The following is a 20,396-nucleotide window of genomic DNA, read 5'->3' as shown; positions in this document are numbered from 1 at the left end:
AAGCCAGATACAGGGGACAGACAGCATGTTCTGCGAGAGGCAATTAGTTATCTTCTTCCTAGTCTTGCTGGTCCCACTTAATTAACAGCAGATTCACTCGCACATTGCTCTGTTGTTGCCTTTCTTTCAGTGCAACTGTTTTTATGTTTGTACCCATCCACACATGGGTGTTATGTGAAGAAGGAACTGCTCCTTCCATGTCAGAAGGGATGAGTTCCAGCTGTTTCAGCAGCTGTTGCAGGGGAAATACGGGGTACAAAGGGACCTCACAAAGTGGAGGTGTCTTCGATTTTGCTTACAGATAAACTCTAAATGTTAGTGTCTTCATATTATTTTTTGGGAACTTCATGTACTAACAGAGGAAAATTATTTTTTTCTACATGAGCCAAATCCAAGTTCTAGGCTTTGTTTCCTGGAAAGGAAGGGATCGCAGTCTGGAGACCAAGTCCAGAGTTCAGTTTCCATTCCCTACAGCAACACCACCTCCTATGCTATTTCCAGGCCAATATGGGACTAAGCTGTGACCAGTTCTGGTTGCAGTATCTTCTCCAGAAAAAAAGCCTGTTCCTTCTTCACTGCTGAATAGCTTTTCTTGTTTTGAGGAGCCAGGCTCTAAAATTGAAGGAACATTGGATTCGAGCTGTAGGTCAGCAGAGTAGAAGAAGAAATGGAAAGAACAGTTGCGATGAGTCAAAGCTGAGACTGCAGAGGGTGCGTGCTCAGGACAGCGAGGTGAGTTCCCAGCCTGACCAAGTTAACAAGTTTTGCCATAATTCAGTTGCACCTTGGAAACAGTTAAAACAATTTAACAGCAAACTTGGTATAATTATAAGTTAATAGCCAGAGCCAGTGCTCCTAAAGTGTAAATTGTTTCTGTATCGATCTGAGCCTACATTGTCAGCATTCTGTAGAGACTGAACTTCAAGTGCTTAATTCAGCTGTATTCAACCAATAATTTTTTTTATCCCCAAAACAAAAGTGCCCTTGTTTATTCTATTTTTTTTCTGCAATAATAGAATCAATTAAACTATTTTTCCCAAAACATAGCCGACCTTTGTAATCAACTCGCTTGAAATGCCAACACTTGGAAAGAAAATTATAGCAGGATCTTACGGTTATTAATGGAAATGGAAGCCTCGATAGCAGGTTAACGTTGTAGCGCCCTTTACGCCAGTTCCCAGTGTGGAAGTTCTGCCGTCAGTCGGGTTGATGCACCACCAGCCTTCCTGTAGCAAGCTTACCGGTTTGGCTGTAACCCTATTTCAGGGCTGTTTGATTTATAGTGCCTGGTGAGCTGCAAGCAAAGCACAGAGGTGTGGCAGTCTGGGTCGCCATCAGCACAGAGGAGTGTGAACAGAGTCAAAAACGTAAATGACTAAATGGGGACGTCTTTGTTTTTGGTGGGATCAAACCCCCACCTCCAGAAGGGAGGACTCACACGGCTAGGGAGACTGAGTTTATTAGAGCTGTCTGAGATTGAAAATAGGGGAAAACATGAAGAGCAGGAGAAATTGTTTTCCTAGAATCCTCCACAAATTCCTCATCTTCCAGCAGAAGCACGCTACCCATCCTGTGAGTGTATGTGAGGGAGCAGGATTGGGGGACCAAGACTGTTAGGTACTTTGCAAATAGAAATGATCACCTACCCAGGCTTCTCAGCAGACGTTTCCAGCTTGAACAAAAGACAGATCCTGTTCTTAATATGCTTGAAATCTGAAAAACAGAGTCTAATATGAAAATAAGTAAATGGATAAATGTGAAGGAACAGGTTGCTCCTAGTCACAGCGGTACCCACAGCAGTCCCTGGCAAAGGAGGTGCAGTTGGTCCTCTGGGTGGTGTCATCTCTGCCAGGCATTATTGCAGTGTCTGCCCAACCCAGGGGAGGGAAAGTTGAAAGCTGAATCAGGTTTAGACCAAGGCTTCAAATTGGTCAGCTCTCCTGCAAGGTAACATTCTGCTTTGTCAGGAGGGATTGGACTGAATTGTTCCACAAAACAATTACAAATCATTTTTTTCCTCCTAATTAATTTGATTTTGCTTTGAATTTTCTCAGCTGACTCTAATGAAGCCTCTAATGAAGCTCTCTACATAACCTGGGTTGCAGAGTTTTCCCCTGTCTCCCAGGCAAAGCCTTTAGTGATTTAATTTTCTTTCTTCCTCCAATTTATTTGTTTCATAGCTCTGCCTGACAAGTTTCCTCTTGTCTGCCCGTCTCTTTAAGGTCCTACGTGGTTACTCCTATGAGCATGTACTACATGGTTTATACATAATGCAGACATCTTCACTGGGGGGCAGGACAGTCCGCTGGTGTCAGTGGGCACCAGATGCCTGAAAAGAAGTTAGAAACACCAGGTTCCTTCTGGGACCCGTGGGCTCAGTTTGCTAGCTACCTGTCTGGATGATAGGTAAAAGGTTAAAATTGTTTGATACCAAGATGCTCATGAGGAAAAATAGTAATGCTTCCCTTCAGAGCCTCTGAAATGGAGTGACCTTGGCCGGGTTCCAGGCAGAACAAGTTGAGGTGCACTTAGAGGCACACAGGATGTTTTATTTGGGCTCCTGGGAGTGAGGCATGACAGGTATTTAGCAGCTGGTGTCAGCCTTGGCAGCAGGCTGCAGTTAGACCTTCTCTGTGTGAAACCAGGGGGGAGCATTCACAGAGCTGGAACGCTGTTAGTGGAGAGGGAGCTGGGAGAGAACGCAGAGCTCCTGGAAGGTGCCTCCAGGGACCCCGGTGACCTAACCAAGCAGAGCCATTCAGATGCAGAGATAATCAGACACATTTTTCAGTCCGGCCTGTATCAAGGACAGCGGTGAGCACGCAGTAATCCAAGTGCACCCATCAATAATTTAAAGGAACAACAGACCTTCAGACCTTTAGAAAAATCAATTACACTTCACAAGCAATCACATTTTGCCACCAGCAGAGCTGCTGGCCTGAGAATGAAAGGCACCATTGTACCTGTTGGTTGGTTCTGCACGTAAGGGAGAACATCAATGGCAAAGGTAGGAGTCTTATTTGTTTTGGGGCAATATTGGTACGTTTATTTTTATTTTATTTTATTTTTTACAATTTTTCCGTAACCATTTTTTGGTATAAAACTGTTTCTTCCTTATTTTCTTCTTCTCCATGCTTCCTACCAAAAATCAACAGTGTTTCTTGCTTGAGAGGAAGTTACACTATAGTGTGTAATTTAGCTTCCTTCCTACCCATCCTCATGATAGAAGAAAAAGACTTAAAATAAGAGATTATTGATCGCTGGGCAGAATTTTAGGCTTACAACTACTTTAGAAACTGGTATTTAAATCTAGTCAGCATTTGAAGTAAATGTTTCATAAAATGTGTAAGGAGGACCACCAAGTTCCATCTGCTTTTGGGGTAAGTGATGAGTGGGTGTGATTATCACCAGAAGGCAAAAGAGATAAAATAGCAGATCCTAAAATAAAAACAGTATCCACACCGGGACACAAGCACCTTGTCCCCAGGATGAGGGCCAGTGCCCTGAACTACTGCTTAGGTGACATGGAAAATGGGAAACATCTGTTGGGATTCTCAAGCAAGCAGGCCAAAGCAGCCAGGATTTAGGATTCACACTCCTGACTGCTCTATTGAAGTTGGGCACTTTGGCTGTTTTTTACCCAAAGTCCACAAGAGGCTGTTGATGCTGTTAAAACATGCTAAGATATGAAGTTATTTTGTCCCCAGCTACATTTGAATAATAGTGGAGTGGTTAAGAGAGTCAGGATTTGGCTCAGGTGAATTCCAGAGCTTTCTGAACGTCCCTCAGCTGGACCTCTGGATCCATCGTTTCAGGTAAAATTATCATTGTTCAGAAAGTAACACAGGATTGACATGAATCAGAGACAAAAATGAAGAGTGAGCCGAGATGAAGGTAGAGCTTGATGTGAGGCATTTCCCCAGGGAGAGCATCATTTTAAGTGCAGAAATGTCTTTGGCACCAACACCAAGAGTGTCCCAGATGAGTTCCCTGGATGTCATACTCAGTGGATTAGAGTCACTGTAATATGTTCTCTCCTGCTTGTTGTCTGACTTGGACTATCTTCAATTATACTCCATAATTCCCAAATCCTCGAGTCCTATTTCTCTGATTGGCAGAGCTGCCTCTGCCAGAAAGGTAACGTGCTGAGTGCCAGTCGCTTGTATGGTGTGGGTGGTCCCTGAAGGTTCTGACTGTGACTTGTAACCTTTGGGACGAGCACACGGTTCCTGGAGCTCTCAGCAGGGCTGTTTTCCTGCAGAGGCAATGGGGAGCTTTGCTTCAGTGTCTTTTAGCAGGAACAGTCAGAATATTCCACTTGGTTTCTATTTTGGGATATATATATTTTTTAATGCAAATCTCATGTCAAATGCGTTTTCTGTTGGAGAGAGAAAAAAGTGACATTATTAGATTGTAGATACTTGCAAAGTAGCCAAGCAGCTTGCTGGAAAAGTAGTGTGTTTTCTGGTAACTGGAAAGAATTGTATTTGACAGGGAGCTGCTCATTAACTGTATGCCTGCCAGGCTGCATGTTGAAGTACAGTCATCCGATAGCTAATTAATTGTATCTCAGTACAAGTGGTCATTGTCCATATCACTCTACTCAACCACAGGATGAGTCCTTCCACGGTTTCCTGAAGGCCCTAATCAAGCTGAAGACTGAGCAATGTATGAGCCATGCAAAAACCAACTGGAACATTTGAGTTTATTGATAGTAATTGGTTATTTAATCCGTATGTGGCTGGCTTCTGAACAGATGTTTCTGACTTGCTCTTCACAGGTAGCATTTCATGTACGACTCCTTGAATTGGAAATCAAATGTCGGAAGTATTTATGAAAATTTACTTTTTCCATCTGCCTTAGAGTGTAGATTATTACGGAAACAATTGCTGTGTCCATGAATGGATGCGTTTAATTCTCAGGTGGTTAACGTGAATATATATCTCTTGTGCACCGTGCTGCGAGCACAGTACCTACACAGTGCAGATGCAGTAACTGGTATCATCATTCTTTCAGTACAGTCAGTACCTGAGATGTAGAACAGTGGGTTCATAATGTTTTGATCAGGCTGTCTCCTCAGACTATGCCTGAATGACAATGTTCTGGCACTCCACATCATTTACAACACTTACTCTTGAAATCTAGAAGTGCTGAGGATAGTAAACACATGCTTTGCAAGTCTTTTCTTAAAACTCCTGAAGGGGGAGGTGAAACTGATGAGGGGTTAGTAAATACAAAAATGCCACCAAACATACTTTTGGTCTGATCCAGTCCAGTTTTGTTATTTAACAACATGCTCTTGGTAGCCAAAGACGTAACTGGCCACAAGAAAAAAAAAGTCTGAATAGACAACAGAAAAACCTTTCACAGAATTTCCTAGGTTGGGGATATGGTTTAGTGGAGGGCTGTTAGCGTTAGGTTGGAGGTTGGACTCGATGACCTTGAGGTCTCTTCCAACCTAGGAAATTCTGTGAAAGGTTTTTCTGTTGTCTTAAAGTGTTCTGAAACACTAAAAAAAAATGTATTTGGTAGAAACTCTTCTTTATGTGAGTTTTATAAATACTGGTTCTGTAAAAGCCTAAAACCAATCTGAAGTGACTGTGTTGGGCAGTAACTGAAAATCCAAATAACATGCCGAATTCTTTTGGTTTTCCATTCCTTACCTGCTGTGTTCTGAACAGAATAATTTGATTTCAGCATGTGCTTGCTTTCCTAATTTAGAGGATCAGCCACGCTCCAGTGTGTCCAGGAGAGTAATGCTGGACACATGCATGTCCATCTCACAAAGGCATATAGTCCGGTGACTTCATTGTTGCTTTTGATTTTACAGAAAAAGTGCTAACGTTTTATTAATCGGAGGTATTGAAACCCCCATAGTTTTGCATGGGGAATGAAGAAAAATATGCTCACTCTAGAAAAACAGCTTTGAAAACCTAAGTGGAATATTCAACACTATGGTAAAATTACATCAATAAATAAGATTGTAGGAAAACAAAGAGGTTCCTATAAAATGGCAATGGTAATGGTGGTTATTCAGTGTTACATTTCATCTTGAAATGATATACGACCTTGTCAGCAAAGAAAATTCTTAGTTCTCATCTGCTAAGAACTCTAACAAGCAATAAAAGAGAAGGTTTTGGTTCATTTACTACTAGAAGCCAACTCCAAGAGTTATTTGAGCTAATGATGTATGACCAAAAGAGTACAATATAGATTTAGCCAACGTGCAGGTCTCATACCTGCCGTGTAGCATAAAGATAACGCGAGGCCCCACCGGTCCAGCTGCCTGCATGGCGTTACGTGATGTTGTTCTTGTAAGCTGCTCGGGGAGGCATATGGCACGTGTGGGTCCTTTCCAGGAGCGCACACCGACGTGCCACAGGGGGATGTGACACGGCACGGTAAGCATGGCAAGCAGCAGCGCACAGCCCGTCTGGGAGCGCTTGATCCAACACATCTGGCTTTCTGGATGCACCTGCATATGGTGCTTCCCCTGTTCTTTAAGGTGTGCTGCAGGGCTTCCCGAGCCTCCCCCCATAAGGGCTGTGGCCATATTGTTACATTGCAGGGAACGGTACCTCTGCTGGGAGCAGATTTTTATTGCACATCTAATTATGCAGCTTATTCAATATGAAGCTGCCCATTGATTTTAGTAATGGTATCAAGCCCAAAATGTACAGCCTTGTATTGGAGAGCATGAAAGTGATACATTCCTAGCAGAGTGGTGGGAGAAATTTTCTTCCTCCTCCCTCCCCCCCCCCCCAGATTTTATAGAGGAAAAGGGAAAAAAGCCTGCTGGTGCAGCATATTTCCTTGCTGCATTGCGTGCAGTTGTAGAGGGCGTGGTGCAACTCCTGCCTGCCCTGTTTGGAGTGAGATGTCATCAAAAGATGGATGGAAGGAATTCAGGAAACATATTGTGACTTGTTTTGCATCCTCACAAATCTTCATGGTCTGGTTTGTTGCAGACGTTGTTTTTTGTAGGAAGGTTTTGCAATATGGTTCTATTCACTAGGATTTCCAGATGAAGTACTTGCAGTGATTGATTGTGATCTTGCAAGACATATTTCATTCTCAGACAAATTTTGAAAAACATTCTCTATTTCTGGGGCTGATATTTTGCAAAATGTACTCATTCACAGCTTTCTCTTCCTCCCACTGCATGGAGTTTCTAACAACCTAGCATTAAGGTGGGAAAGATGAGTAACACGGAATTGAAAATATCATCATGGCTTTTGCATATGCAACAACAACTTTGGAAATGCTAGCTGAGAAGTTTTCTCTGTATTTGCATGTAAAAGGACTCGGCTTTGCCTTCCCACTTCGCAGTGTTATTAAATACATTTCTCTCCATGTGAATCAGATTTTACCTCTGTAAAAGAACTCCTATTGTGTGATGTGTGACTGTTTAACCAGCTCCAGTTCTTTCAAAGGTTCATTTATCTCCATAACTCGGTAGTGGTGCAAATACCACGTACAGCACTTCTGCCTTAATAGGAACTCAGCACAGCCCAGCAGCTGATCGGGGTGCTGTGTGTGCTGCCCTCACCTTGCTGCTGCCTTAGCGTGTGACCTTCAGCAAGCCTGTGGCCTCTTGTGTGCCTGTCAGTAATCTCCCCAGTACTAAGGCGAGGGTGATGGTACTGAAATATCGTGGTAATATGACCGGAGCTCCTTGGATGCACTGACTCGCTGTACATACATCGCCACGTATGCCATGTTCTCTTCTGGTCTTATTATAGAGTGAGTCCCAAGGGAATGTGAAGTGGACAGGGTGACATTTCCTATAACACTCAGTTCTGGTCTAATTCCACTCTTGTAAAAGTTTATGAACACTTTGACTTCACTGTCCTGTGAATCATTTAGAGCATTAATCTCTATATGAGAGCCATTCCAGGAGATGGTGGAACACTTTTTCCTAAAACTGCCTTCTCTCCTCGGGTTACATAAGTGCTTTTTAATCTGAATTGGAAGAAACCAGTGGAACTTAAGGGGATGGTTTGGGATTTTCAAGTCATACATAGTTTAGGTGCTGAGCCCCTGAAAGACCATTTATTTTTTCAAGCGGTGACTTAATGTTTGTCTCAAGATGGTTTAAGTTATAGCACACCTAGTTGGAAAGAAATGAAGCCATTGACAAGGCCTTATTTAAAATGATTCTGTCAGTCTAAGGTTGCTTTCAAAATCCAGAGCCAATTTTTAATCATAAAAACAGATGGAAGCAGGGAATGTCATTTTCTATGTGTTTTTATGGCCCCATTCACAAGGAGATCCAGGCCGTGTTGAATTCTGCTCACGACTGCCATAGCAGTGTTTTAAATCAGTTGTGATGGCTGTGCAGTTGCAGTGCTCTGAGGATGCAGAAGCCGTGATGTCTGCACGGTGAGGTTGTGTATTTGGGCCAACCAGTGCAACCGGGCAAAGCAGGTAAACTGCCAGGCAACAGTAGCGGTTGTATGATGTTTGTAGTAAATGTTAATGCTAGTGATAATACTAATGCACGTTCCTTAGCAATACAGCTTTAGAAACAGAAAAGCTTTACAGTAAATATAAAATACTTCTGAAACTCAGAATTGGACCATGCTTGAATCACTGCAAAAGGCTTTAGCGTTAGTTAACTGCTACTGGCTGTCATGAAATACAATTAGTTATTATAACAATAACTGTGGTTACAGGTTTAATTACAGTACAAGTCATACATTGCTGATGTACAAACTTTAATGATGTTTATACCAATATTTTATTCTAATTATTTAAATCTACTGCTTACGAAAAGGCTTACCAGGAAAAGCCTAAATTGATGCATAGAGTGAATGAATACAGACAGCCTCAGATGAATTGCAGAACGCTGTAACAAATTGTAGCTGGGTTATCGATCTGGAATATCTCACATCTGTTGTGGTCGTCTCTGCTGTGAATATATTGATGAGGCTCAGATCATCGTTTTGCTTTGGAACGGGAGTTAACTGGCATTAATGGTAAAAGGTTTTCTTGTCCTTTGCCTATTTCTGAGTGGAGGAACTAAGGCACAGCCTCTTCCTTCTCTCCCAGAGACTCCTCCTGGACTCGTTGCAGTACAGGGCTGCTCCAGAGAGCTGTGCTGGGCTGCAGCAGATGAGCAGCAGCGGGAGCTGGGCCCAGGTCGTGCTGTCCGGGCCTGGAACAGCCCTGGCCGTGTCGCTGGGAACAGAAAACAGAAATGTTTTGTTTTGAAAGATGAGATAGTGAGGAGTAGGGATCAAACCTAGCGAGCTAACTGTGCAGAATTCTTCTATCCCACGTTTATCTTCAGAGCTTAAAAAGTGTACAGTAAGCAAAACCAAATGAAAATGAATCTGATTGCCTTGCAGCCTGGTTCGTGGTGGCTGACCCCTTGGGACAATACTGGCTGTGACAATGCTGCCTGTCCTCCTATGCAAGGGGCAGTTATGAGGTGTACTCACTGCCCAAATCTCTCTACAGTCCTGTTCTGGGAGCGGTAGTGTTCTTGTGCCCAGGTGTTGTGCTTTATACAGGCAAGGCTTTCACCCCCAGTGCAGCTGTGGTCCTTTATTTTGATTCATTGGGTTTCCTGAATGATTCACCACATTATTTCCAGGAATCCTTTAAGAGCACCCCTCAGTGAAGGAGGAGGAGGAAGGGAGGCACTGAAATTGCCAGTGTGTCAGACTCTGCCCTGTGTCCACAGCTGGTACTGAGTTTACTCTGCTTGGTACTAAGTTTATTCTGCTGTGAATGTGCTGCTCCGTCATCTTTTAGTGACTGTTTCTGCAACTGAAGATTTTCTCCTGCACTTTATACGTCATCAATATTTTTTTAAATAAAACCCTCACCAATAGTGCTGTATAGCGATTTTCATATTGTTCTCAGTGCTTTGATGTAAACCTTTCTGGAATTTGTGTGCATGTCCCTGTGTTGTATCTTAGGATTTTCACTGCTGGGAGGACTCACAGATGGCCAGGTGATGGATTTGTTACTCGGTGCACTCGTTACAGGAGGGAAATCCCTAATTCCTTGCATTTTTTTCTTACGAATAAGCTTGGAGAAGAAATCAGTGTTGGACTTGGCTGACTGTCCATAGCTGGATCTGCATTTCTAAGAGCTGAGCTCCAAATTAGCACTAATTAAGGCACAGAGAGTTTTACAAAGGCATCCAGTATCCTCAGCTCTGTTGGAAATCTGGCCCAGCATGTTTGCATTTTAAGCTATATAAATACTCTGTCACCGTTGTCAGTATATCAATATTCAGCAATGAATTAGCCAAGTAGAAACATTAACTTTTCTCGGGGATGCAAATCCACTGTTGCTATTTTTTCCTGCTTATTTGTGAGGCATTTATTATTGTAAAAAAGACTGAAGTGACGTTGATGGAGAAAACCAGTCGCTTTCATTACTTACTCCTTATCTCTGAGACTAATTCTGCTCTCTAACACTGACGTGAACAGAGCCACTCAAAGGCTGACACTGCAGCTGGGTGCATCCTTCCAGGGGGATGGAGTCTGCATTTGACAATGAATTAATTGCTGGGGAAGCCATCCAAAGGGTATTTTTTCTAGCTCTCATTTTGTCCACCCCCATTTTCAGCCTCGCCATGGACAGTCATTTTTCCAGCGGTGTGCTAGTACTGCTCAGGAGCACTCTGGATACGAGCAGCACTGCGTATCTCTGCCTGCTGCTACCCTGGTTGCATGGTGAGACCTACCTCTTTCTCCATCAGCAAATGCCTCCCCTAAAAAAAGAGTTTAGAAGAAAATAGAGTCTGGGAAAAGGAAAGAAATGAAATATAATAAAGTGCTACTCAGCAGTTTTTGTCCAGCAAGCAGGGGGAGCTGGAGGCTCCCTGGGGAGCGGGGTGATACCTCCAGCCAGGGCAGGAGTTCTGCTGCTCCCTGCAGGCACAAGGGGCTGCACAGCTGCAGGTGTGTAGGTGCAGGGGAAAGACAAGTGGCTCAGTGCGGGACAAAATACCTTCCATTTTGTGGAAAGAGGACAGCTGAGAAGTCTGGATCTGATAAAACCATTCCTGATTCCTGTTTGCAGTACCAGCTTACCACTCTGACTTGTGAGTTAGGAGAACATTTTCATTACAGAACACTTCCTTTAAAAATGTCGTGCCCGTCATTCTGCTCCTGGCCTTACTTTGGATTCTTTTATCCCCAAATATCGAAAGAATTGAGTTTCTGCATTTATTGTTCTGAGCACCAAGCTCCAGGTGGTAACAGTCACCTACGTAAGGTGGAGATGCTCTCACCTGTGTGGAGCAGCAGCCAGCAGTCACGGCCGGCCGGCTCAGCCCTCGGGTAAGGAGCTAGCACACTGGGGCTGAGTCCTAATTGAGCAAGTCTCTTCAAGTGAAATTAATCTCACAGTGATTAATTTTAGCGAGGAGAAAAAAGCTGTATACAACTGCAGATGTATACATCGTTAAAAATAATACTCTCTGCAAATGAAGTTAGTGTTGACAGGGCAATTCCCCAGTAGCATTAGGATGGCAGCTTTAGGGTCGCTGCGAGGAATTTCCATTAGTTTTCTCTGGTTTTGCGTTGCAATCGATGCAAATGAGTGAGAAATATGTTGCATTTGCTTTTCTTGGAATGTAGAAAGGCAAAAGTATAATTTCTTATTGATTAGTCTAACATAGCCAGACACAAAAGAAAACAGTGCTTCAAATGCTAAAACAGGGAGGAAAGAAAAAATGAGCTTAGTTAAAGAGCATAATCCATTTATTGAAGTTCCAGAAGTGGCGGTGGTCTGTTCTGGAAAAAAATAAACCACAAATTCCCAGTGATTTGATTGACAAAGCTTTTCCTAGACAGTCGCTGGCCAGTGTCACAGAGCAGGCAGAGGTCAGAGGAAGCTCAGCTCGGTGTGGTGGACAGCCCATCCTGTAGTTAAGATGCAGCATTTCCTAAAGAGCTGCTGTATGCCTGAGAAGATTTGGGCTGTGCTCCTAGCGCAGTACCAGGTTTCCGCTTGACCTTACACCAGTCACCTAGCACCTATCAGTTAAGTCATTCAGCTTCTGCACTGTGAAGGGTCCGTCCCTTGTACAGCCTTTAGAGGTTATGAATAAAGGGGATGTAACATGAGTGTCTAGAGTGTCTGAACTCTTTGTGGCTGAGGGACCTGGATGTTCTACCAAAAGGCAGAGCTGAGTGCTTGTGCATGTTGTTCGTCCTAGATGACCCCTGGAGCAGCCCCATTAACCTGAAGCTCAGGTAGAGTCCAGTAAGCCAGCAGTGTGGTCCCATGTGACAGCTGCCTCTGCCTCTGGCTATCTTTTGTTTGTCTCAGCCCTTCTGGAAGGTCTGATTCTCCCTGCCTTCTGCTCACCTTGCTTTGTTGCAGTTCCTTGAGGGCTTAATTAGAAGACAAATCCTTCCCTTGGGGATTTTACTCTTGTTTTAAGCACCATCAAATACAGAAAACCCAAACTGGACTTGGAAATAAAAAGTGAAGTTGTTAATAAACCTATTTCCAAGCTCATGACCAGCAGAATTAGATGCCCAAACTGCTGAGCACGCACCAAAAGGCAGCCTGGGTTGTCAGCTGGGTTAGCAGCAGGCAGCTGAAATGTAGCTCAGCACCAAGAGAAACTGTATATTAAATTTTAGTGCCTGGATCAATAAGTCCAGTTGTTTGTGGTAGAGCTGATCTTAAAATAAAGCCAGAGCCTTTCTGTCCCTGTATTTCAGCCAGGTTATATACATCAAATGAGGGTTTCTTTCAGTGTATCTAGATAGAGTCCCATATACCAAAACCCTGCTAACTTCAGGAACCAGAGACACCAGCCTTTTATTTTTTAAACCTAGAGAAGGAAAACGCTACAGAAAAATGTGAGGAGAAAAAAAAAACAACACTATTTTGTAACTCAACTGTTTTTCTTTGACTGACTTTGTGGCAAATATGGTAAATAAACCAGTGTTACAGTAAGAAACAGAAACTAAAAAAGACACATCTAATAAAAACATCATTTATTTAATATCTACATGTGTTGATGGATAAAAGCCTTTTTTTTTTTTTTCTTCTTTTAACATGTAGTGAAATAACTTCCACACAGAAACAGAGAAAAATAAGTAGTCTCCCTATCCTGAATAAATATGGAATTGTCACTACCTCTTTGGTTCAGCTCCATCTTCCAAGATCCAAATTAAGGTACAGGAGGTGGAAACTTAATGAAATTGTCCAACTAGGCCCTCAAATGTAGGTATTTGTCTTTAACGCAGGGATGAAATTTCATGGTTGTACAATTCCTTTTTTTTTTTTTTTTTTTTTTTTTTTTACTAGCAAGAGATTAAGTTAAAGCTAAGCAAAAAAAAAAAAAAAAATCAACTGCAAATGTGAACAGTTTCCTGTCTCTGCACTTCAGAGGTAATTAAGCACAGCAGCGCTGTGTTATGACTGCATTTTGCTCTTCATGCTTTGCAATGTGTATGGAAGGCTGTGGTATGATTATAAACTCATTAAATGGCACCTTTGTCAATGATGCATTTGATTTGCTCGGTGTTGTATGCCCTGAGTTTCAAACAAACAGCTTAAACTCTACCAACTGTCTGATCTTGTCATTCTGCCCATCCTGATGAAGAAACACAGATCTCAGCCTTGAAGCATTACTTTCAGTTTTGGGTTTCTTTTAACAGGAGGACAGATTTGACCAGATCTTTACAATATGTATATTTGGAAACACAAAGAGACCAGTCTGTCAAAATGTAGGGATTCTCCTCTTTTTGTTGCATCAGACCTTGAGATCTCTCACTTCTTTTCTCAGTTACGTGTCTCTGGTACATGCCTTGGATGACACTGGCGTTTTACTGCCATATTTCTGCATCTTCTGAATTTTGTGATGCTATTTGGATGATTTATGTGCTCTTAGCAATCCTAGAACCTCTCTACTTATAATAGAGTCATATTAATGTTGGAAAAGGCCTCCAGGATCATCAGGTCCACCTGTCCCCCTACCACCAGTAGCACCCACTAACCCATGTCCCTAAGCACCATGAGTTACACTCTCCCTATGCTGCCCTCCTCACCCCCAGTTTCTCTGTGTTGCCTGTACTTTGTCCTGGCAGCCCACAGGGCATTCACAAAATGCTGGACCTCATGCAGCACCTTTAATCTACTCTAAGGCTGCTTCTGTTTCCTGGACTGCAAGTCAGTGTGTTGGGAAGCTGCTGAAGTGGTGGTTTGCTGAGGATCTGACCCTGGGAACTTGCACATTCAAGGAACTTGCAGGATTCACTGATTTCTGGGTGGGCAGCTTGAAGATGTTCAAAGCATAGGTTTGAAATTAGATGCTGTATCTGACATTGCAGGTGGGATACAATTAGAGCAAACGAGCAGTAACACCTGAAACAACCTGCTGCTGCTTCTCTTCTCTGCAAAAGAGCGTGTGTGAGTAAGGTACATCCGATGGCACTTTAGTCAGTGGTGATTTCAGTTCCTGCTCGCGTGGGCATGAATTCAGGCTGTTCAAAGAGTTCTGGAGGGACACACACCTCACCTTTCAGCATTTCCTCTGCTAATGCTGTCTGAGCTCATATCTTCATTTTAGTGTTTACAAAACAACCATCCACATAGAAAGGACCTTTCAGGCCTGCTGTAATTTTAGTTAATGTGCCATTTTCTACTGCAAGCTTTAATTACTATGCAGTGATGTTACAATGTTGTAAATATCAAATATGTTATGCCCAAGCCTTCCCAATGCTTATGCACTAAAAGGCAAGAAAACTTGCTTGGTTCATCTTGGCTCACCTCTACCAAAGGGAAAAAAGATAATTTCTTTTAGAAAACAGAGTGTAAGAAAATAGTTGAAGACGAATTAAATCTGTACCGTCTGCGTCTGAAATCAAGTACGTGTTGTAGACATTAGCAAAGCCCCCAGTGATGTGAACAGTGAGTTGGGTCAGGGTTTTTGTCCTCATTCAAAATCATAATGGAATGTGATCTGCATTTAAGTGCTTTATTAGCAGCGTGTATTAAGGGAGAAACTTTTAAAGTCCTTTCTTAGGTAATCATCTAAGAAAAAAATCAAAATCTTTAAAAGGCTTAGAAGAGATGCACCCAATTAAAAATTGTAGCGTTTGATCTCCTGTATTAATAAAATGTTTGTCTGATGCAAAGCTGAGGAGTCGGTCAGCTGATCAGAACCAGGTCCTCACTTTTCCTTACCTGTGGTGATTGATGTTGGAACTAGCCAAATAATGTTGTTTGCTGCTGCTCGTTAATGGCTGTGCTTGTTAATTCCATTCTGGGTAAGATTTACAAAATTGTTTCAGGAAACTGAAGAACCAGTTCCTTTGGGGATGCAGCGTTCAGATTCCTGGGTTATTCAAATGGGCGGGGCCTACGTGTAACTTCAGCACGCTGTGGATGGGTGAAGTTATGGGTGAGTTGTGGCAAAATTAATCACTGTCTTCACATTTCTGTTGTTTCTCTGGAACATGCAAATATGTGTTGTTACAGGCTTTAAAATCAAGCCCTGCAGCAGGTAGTGTTGCACAACTGCAAGCTTGGGGGGGGGGGGGTGAGGAGCATGTGTTAGATGTGGCCCACAGATTTCTGGAGCTAAGGAGTATCTATGCTACATACACACATATCTGTATACCTATCGGTATGCTTAAGGTATACCTATAAAGTTTATCTGAACATATTGCAGGTAAAAATACCTCCTTTTCCTTTCTCTAGGGAGCTTTTTATTTGTAAGAGGAGGTTTGCTCACATGCATGTTTTCCTAAGTTTGGCTGAAGTAGTTTTGAAACCAAGTGGTTCTGAAGAGATATTGCCAAGCAATATAGAAGCAGTTAACCCTATCAAGTTTCTGCAACCCTTTCTAAATCCTTACTAGGTCAAGTATTCTCTCTTTTCAGGCACTTCAAATAGTAAAAGCATAGGAGCCTTCCGATGCAAGACAGGGATGAGAGTTGCTGTGTCGTTCCTACATCGATGCTGCGTTGGGGATTCACTTCTGGTGTGGGGATGGTGCTGTATAAGGACAGCAAAAGTGGTGTATTGTGGCTCCCCACAGTTCCTGGGAGCGAAGAGACTCATTTTTCACTCTCACCAGGACAAAGCAGTGCAGGATGAGTGTCAGGATCCTGTGGGTTTTATCTCAGATATCCATCATTTGCCTGTGTGATCTTTACTTAATATTTGCGTAGTTTTTCACACATACATATAGTAGGTTTAAGTTGCTTCAGCAGATTTTGTGTTTGCCTTTTGTTTGGGAAGGCAGACTGCCTGACTGGGGAGCAAAATGTGACGTGAGGCTGAATTTGTCCACAGTAGAGCTGAAGGTCGCTCTTGTGTTCCCAAATCCAGGAGTTAGAGGAGTTACTGTGAGTCCTGTACAGAGCCCAGGCTGGCTCATCCTGTTTGTCACTATGGCTTTAAGGACGTCAGAGGGGGCTATAATCTCATTCTCTTTCTGGAAATGCACTTCATATGGCAGCACAGTGCTTTGACAAGATAGCTTAAATAACATAGTCAACAACATTCAGACAGTTCAGCTTTGGAGCTTTTATTTTATAGGGAATAAAACCTGTCCAAAAAGTCCTTTCTGCTGCACTGAGTGAATCTGAGGGCTCAGCTTTAGATGTGGGTTAAGGTTGTGGTGCGTGACCCACCTTGTGTCTTTGCCTTCTCAGCCGTGGCTGGGGGAATCAGCCAGGTCCCCCCCATGGCCAGGGAGTTCCCCCTTGTGTGTCAACTCTCAGATCCTTGCAGAGCTGGAACTTGTCCTTAACACTCAATGACACTGAAAACACCATAACGTGTGAAAGAAATCTTTCCTGTTCTGAAATGGTCAGCTGCTCTTTACTGGAATATTAAGTTTCATTCATTGAATGGCTACATTAATCCAACAGAATCACTCAGAGAGACATTTGGTCACATGCACTGAGTCATAATGGCATCCTAACTACTTCTGAAATCATCTGAAAATCTATTCCTGTCACAGAAGCAGTAACGAGATTGTAAATTTGAAATGAAATAGAAAGGCAGATAATTGGGTCAATGATTTGTTAATGATGGTATTGAACAACTCCTTCCCTGTTGCTCCATGATAAAATATTAAATAAATACATAAATAGTGTGGGCATCATGTCCAAAACTGACACGGCCACCGCCCCAGGGCTTGTGCCTGGGGACTGCTGTGCTCCTCGCAGGGCTCTCAGCAGCCTTGGCAGGGAGCAAAGCCTGTGGCACAGCTGGCCGTGGTGGGAGCATTCATGTTCCTCCCCACACAGCTTTTTCTTTTGTTATGCCAGAGCGAGCAGTTGTGCCCGGTCGTTGCTTTTCAGTATGCTGTGCAGGGACCGGGAGTCACCAACTCTCAGCACGTAGTGCTTCCCTCCCGGGTCCTTCTCCTGGGCCAAGCCAGCTTTGTATTTCAGAGCAGCTGCAGCCCAGTGTGGAGGAGAGGTGACCCCTGGCTGCTTTATACACTGCTTTTGATATTAAAAATGAAAATGCCAGCATCGAATGGACATGCAGCAAATTCTGCTGCCACTTCTGTCCCGGCAGAGGCTGGGCTGGGTGCGGAGCTGCTCGTGTGTCACTGTGCCAAGGCCTGGCAGTAAGTGAATGTCAAAATCCCAGCCCAATGTCTAATTTATAGATGGCTGGGAAAACAGAAGGCTGATACTAAAATTTTTGTGTGCAGGGACTCAGGTATGCGAGCCTGGGTGTTGATTGCAGATCCAGATTAGTGACAAATAGCTGCCCTGGTATTTAATCCCACCTACATGCAGCAGTGCTTGTTGTTGCCTACAGGGTGACATTTAGCTGTCTGCACAGGGCAGCTGTTCCCCCACACGACCATCCTGAAAAAGGGCTCCTAGGGCCAGAGGAAGGGGAAAGCGTCTGCAGAGTTTTGCTCGTGCTTCTCTAGAGTCTTGAGCTGGCTCTTGTGAATTAAATCCGTGGAAGTCATTGCTCTGTCTCAGAAAAGAGATAACATCGATAAGAAAAATGGCAATCACCTATTTTGTAGGATCACTTCCTATTTTAGACGGCCTTAAACTCCTCATGCCTCTGGACATTTGCTAAGTAATGCTGCTGTTTTGCTGCCCTGTTCATGATAGATATTTTGTAAACTACTTTTGTCTAAATTTTCCGCAAACAAGTTGTTTGCTGTTTAAGTGAGTTTCAGGTACAGTGTAAGGCTTTCCTTTCAGCAAGCAGCTGTCTGAACAAAACATAGCGCTCATAAATATTTGCTGAAAGAGAAGAGCCGGGGCAAAACTGTTTTTAAGTGGCTGAAATGGCCCTGAATGTATTTGTTGCTTGCTCACTTTGATTATGCACCAGTCTCCATCTTGGAAGGGAAATGGAGCTGGGATTACATGCATTGCTGCCAACTAAGAGAAACAAAGGCTTTGCGTGTGAAACTTAAGTCCAACCCCTTTTACTGCTTTTATTTATTTCTTTCACTGAAATGTTAATTTCAGAAAATACAGCTTGCTTTTTACCCTCTATGCAGACCTGTTTTTTTCCCCTTATATCACTGCCATAATGATTTGCTGATGAAATAACAGTATCAGAGTGCTTTGACTTTGGATCCTAGATTTCACATGCAATCTAATACGTGTTGGTATGTTATCACATCTCCTCATTACCAATGTCAGAGTCCCGTAATTACTGATTACTAAGGGGTGGCTGGCAGTTGCAGTGGAGTTTCCATGGCTACTCAAGAGCTGTGTCACCAGCAGTGAAATGCCAGCTGCTGCCCTGCTGCCTGCAGGTGATCCCATCTCTGCCCCAACCTTATTCTAACCTGGGTCTGTAAGGTCACAGTGTAGGTAAAGCCAAAACCCACGTCCATTACAAGGAAACGTGCTTCATACCTGAAATGTCTTTTTACTGCAGCGACCATTTAAACTGCAATTAAGTAATTATTTGCTCTGCTTTTCCTACTTACAAGGAAATCAAGATATGTGCTTTTCAGCGCTTGGATTGAGGGAAGTCCAGGGATGGGGCAAAGCATTCAGTTGTCAGAAAGCTTTATAGTTTCCTTGAGCTTGTGGCCAGCTTTTCTTTGTTTTATTTTGTTCTCATCTGGTTTACAATGAATGGGTCAGATGGCTTGTCTGCAATCCTCTCTAATAACTTTTGGGATAATTTCTGTTTTCAGTTCAAGGAGAGGGCAAAAGAGAGTGGTTGGCTTCAGCAGCAGTAGGTAATTACTGCCCATGCTTTTTTTAACTTGTATTTATTTTGTTCAGAAAGCTCAAATTTCAGTTTAATCTAGATTGTCACCATAACAATACATCTGTCTTCCAAGCCACTTACTCGGGTTTTTAGGTGTCTGTACAGATACAATCACTTCTGCATTTACTCCCACCAGTAACTCAGTAAAAGTCATTTGGAAAAATCTGTTACCAGTGCAGGCAAATGTGCTTTCCAGACAAAACTCACTCTTAAGGCAGAGGGATGTTTACAATAGCATTGCACAAATACGCTACGCCTGTAGTGTGTTTGTGCCCATCACTGAGAAGGAAGCAGTGCTGTGTGTTTTTTTGCTGTGCCAGTGGACCTGTTGGGGTGGTGGAGCTGGACACATGTCCTTGCAATGCCAGGCTGTTAGTTTGCTTTTTTCATTTTTTTGGAGATATTTTTGCTGTTGAAGGGCACCACTTCATGTGAACTGCTACTGTTGGCCTCTCTGACTCAATCAATAAAACATATCTACGGAAATTGCACACCCGGGCCTTCTGTTGCTATTAGCAATCCCATTTCACACACTGGCTTTGGAATCCAGCTTTATGGGATGCGTCTTTCCTTTACAGGCTGCAGTGTGCCTGTGTCAGCCGTTCTGCCCTTGGCTTGCCAGGGGCTACATTGCCCCAGCCCCTCCAAAAGTGGCTGCGTCTGTGCTCCCTGGTGGGACCAGTGCTGTGGCCGTCTCTCTGAAAGCCCTTGCAGGTAGGGTAGCCCAGTGTGCTTCCTTCCTATGTCAGGCCACTGGGTTAGGCACAATCTGGGCATTCTGGTGGGTTGTCTTCTACATCACACGTTTTAGATGTCTTCCTCACCACCTAGTGCTGGTGGAGCAGTAGTCTCTCTTTTCTTACCAACTGAATATTTCCTTCTTCCGTGGATGAGGAGTATGTTGGCTGCTCAAGCCCAGAGAGTGAGCAAAAGAGGTGTTTGTAGAAACTAACTGATTCATGTGGAACATCAATCACTTTTATATCTAAGTCTTGCCACATAATTGTTCTTAAATCCTTATTTTATTGCAGATTTATAGTTGTATCTAGTTTAAAGATGATTTACATAGGAAGCAGAGGTGAAGGAAGAAGCTGGTTCCCACCTTTCCTCATTAGTTTCGCATGTCTCAGTCTGTTGGGATCTTTTCCTTTCCCTCACTAGTCTGTCCTATTTCCCACATTGAGCAGCGG

The 20,396-nt window shown here is 43.2% G+C and overlaps 1 long non-coding RNA gene across 1 annotated transcript in view; it reads left to right on the top strand.

Moving 5' to 3' along the window:
- Positions 1-20,396, top strand: part of LOC311445060 — a 320,201-nt gene that overhangs the window by 110,627 nt on the left and 189,178 nt on the right. The window contains exon 5 of the long non-coding RNA XR_014698176.1: positions 15,276-15,385. This is a non-coding gene — a long non-coding RNA (uncharacterized lncRNA). The remainder of the gene's footprint in view (positions 1-15,275; positions 15,386-20,396) is intronic.

The sequence above is a fragment of the Aythya ferina genome (genome assembly GCF_964211825.1).
Source record: "Aythya ferina genome assembly, chromosome: 15".
Taxonomy (NCBI): domain Eukaryota; kingdom Metazoa; phylum Chordata; class Aves; order Anseriformes; family Anatidae; genus Aythya; species Aythya ferina.
The sequence above is the reverse complement of the archived record's forward strand: the minus strand, read 5'-3'. Positions and strand labels throughout refer to the sequence as shown.